This window comes from Camelus bactrianus, chromosome 24 (assembly GCF_048773025.1).
Source record: "Camelus bactrianus isolate YW-2024 breed Bactrian camel chromosome 24, ASM4877302v1, whole genome shotgun sequence".
NCBI classification, from domain to species: domain Eukaryota; kingdom Metazoa; phylum Chordata; class Mammalia; order Artiodactyla; family Camelidae; genus Camelus; species Camelus bactrianus.
This window is the reverse complement of record NC_133562.1, coordinates 3,805,339-3,807,783: the sequence shown is the minus strand read 5'-3', so window position 1 is coordinate 3,807,783 and position 2,445 is coordinate 3,805,339. Positions and strand designations below refer to the sequence as shown.

The following is a 2,445-nucleotide window of genomic DNA, read 5'->3' as shown; positions in this document are numbered from 1 at the left end:
TTAAATTAGTTAAAATATGCAAAGCATTTCCATCGTACTTGACTAATTCTTATTTATTTTTCTTTCCATATAGATAACATGGAACTTTTCTTCTTCTACGTAATATATATTGCATGTAAGAGTCACTTGACAAATACTTTTACACAGAATTGTTGAAAGCCAATTCAAAATTTCATTGTAAATAAGCAATAATAAGGCCTAATGCTTATTGAGGGACTCTGTTCCAGGCACTATGCTGAATGCCTTCTATGTCTTCATCCCTTCTATCCTTGGAATAATCCTGTGAGGGAAGTCCTACTACTGGCCCTCTTTATAGATAATGCGAATCTAGGCAGAAGGGCTGAGGAACGTGCCCAGGGTCATGGGAGCCCATCCTGTCTGAACCCGAGCACTCTGGCTTTGGGGTCGGTGGGGGCCCTCCAGCACCATCCTGTTAGTGCCTTCCAACAGACCCCGTGCTGAGAACCCACATCCTGGGGAGCTTCGTCCCTCATCAAAAGCCTGGCTTTTTTAAAGGCTCACTTGACATTTATATATATTGGAGTTCTGCACCTTGTGTTGGTGATTTTATCACTTTAATTTTCCACATGGGCCAAGGGATGCATTCCATGCTGGCCTTTCCTGAGGAAAGGAAGACACGGTCACAATTCACAGTTAGAAGATTAAGAAGCACAAGAGAGACCTGCTGATGGGAAAAATCTACCTCTGAGTCGTGATGAGGCTTATTAAGTTTCAAAAAGAAAGGACCCTGGGTGCCTGGCTGGCGACCCCCCATTGTATCCCTACACTTAACAGCAAGTAGAAGACTTCTTTTCCTTCCTTTCTTCCAAGCCACATAATGTTGAAATTAAGTGTATTTTTGGAATCGGCTTCATTTTATGTTCCCTCCTTGCAAGATTCATTTAACCTGCAGGCAGCGTAGACGGGAAGACACACCCAATTCTGACATTCACAGGACTCTCCTTCTGATGGTTCAGGCTGGAACAACAGGTGCAAGGCTGCACCGTGGTCACCAAAGGTACCCATTTTAACCCCAAAGCAACTTTAACTCCCCTACTGGTCCACTAATTAGGTAGCTGATTTCAATTTATCTGAGAATTCTTTGGTGTCACGAAGTTCCCAGGACCTGGCCGCTGAAACTAGCAAGCTAGTGTGTGTCTTGAGGATTTTAATCCTGGACTATACCCATTTCCAAATATACTGGACAGATTCTCTTATATCACATTCTGAATTTTGCCTTAACGTGTATTTGCCAATCTCCTGGCTCTAGATTCTAAACAACTTGAAGCCAAGAAACTGCAGAGTCCATATTTGAATCTATTACAGGAATTTCCAGAAGCTCAATAAATATTAAACTGAAATACACTAAATTAGTATTTACAATACCTAAAATTTTTTCTTTTGATGGACAATGCTTTGATTTCCTTTAATCCACCTTCAAGTTTATAAATCTTACCATTGTTACCAAAGATGAGTCAGAGTTCATCTGTTTTGGAGAAGAATGTATGTAAATGAGGATGCGTATGGCTGTTTTTAATTTCATGAAGAGGAGCACACTGCAACTGTTAATCTGCATTGTAAATATTGTAATTAGAACAGAGACAGTCCCTAGCAATCTTTAGAGCAAGGCTGAAAAAACGGTTTTAGAGAAAGCTTCTATTTCCCTAAGCTGCCTACGCAGAGATTTAATCTGATTATTTAGGTCAGTTTTTATAGATGAGATTTTATAAAGCCATAGCAAAACTCATCCACTGTGTTAGTCATTCACCTCAAGAATGTAAAAATTAAAATGTATTTCTCTTTATAGGTATTTACTTTGGTTAGTTTCCTTTTTTTTTTTTAACATTTTTTATTGATTTATAATCATTTTACAATGTTGTGTCAAATTCCAGTGTTCAGCACAATTTTTCAGTCATACATGGACATATACACACTCATTGTCACATTTTTTTCTCTGTAAGCTACCATAACGGTTTGTGTAAAAAACATGGAACGCTTCACGAATTTGCGTGTCATCCTTGCGCAGGGGCCATGCTAATCTTCTCTGTATCGTTCCAATTTTAGTATATGTGCTGCCGCGAAGCAAGCGGTTAGTTTCCTTTTTACTGCAAATCATGTTATTTTTTTCAACAGCAACTGAGGACCAACTCCCCCACTGTTAAAAATGATGCTATGTCATCCTAATATTTTATGTAAAACTCATTTTTAAAATGACCACTAGATGGCAATGAATCAGCATAAAAATGTAGGTCTTGCAGGAAGACACCCATTGTGAGTTCAAAGGGGCAAGAAGAGAAATGACACTCAACACCTTTCTCCTCCTTGGCATCTATACAGCCTGGAAGGATCCTAGAATCCACAGCCACTGTGGGGGCTGGTGGCGGGGGCTTGATGGGGCTGGGGAGTAGGGACGTGCTGAGAAGGGATTCAGGGAAGCCTCAGACA

The 2,445-nt window shown here is 40.0% G+C and overlaps 1 non-coding gene across 1 annotated transcript; it reads right to left on the bottom strand.

The window, feature by feature from the left end:
- Positions 1 to 1,981: 1,981 nt before the first annotated feature.
- LOC123617768 (U6 spliceosomal RNA) lies at positions 1,982 to 2,086 on the bottom strand. The gene has a single exon (XR_006726013.1). It is a non-coding gene; the product is annotated as a U6 spliceosomal RNA (small nuclear RNA).
- Positions 2,087 to 2,445: the final 359 nt, after the last annotated feature.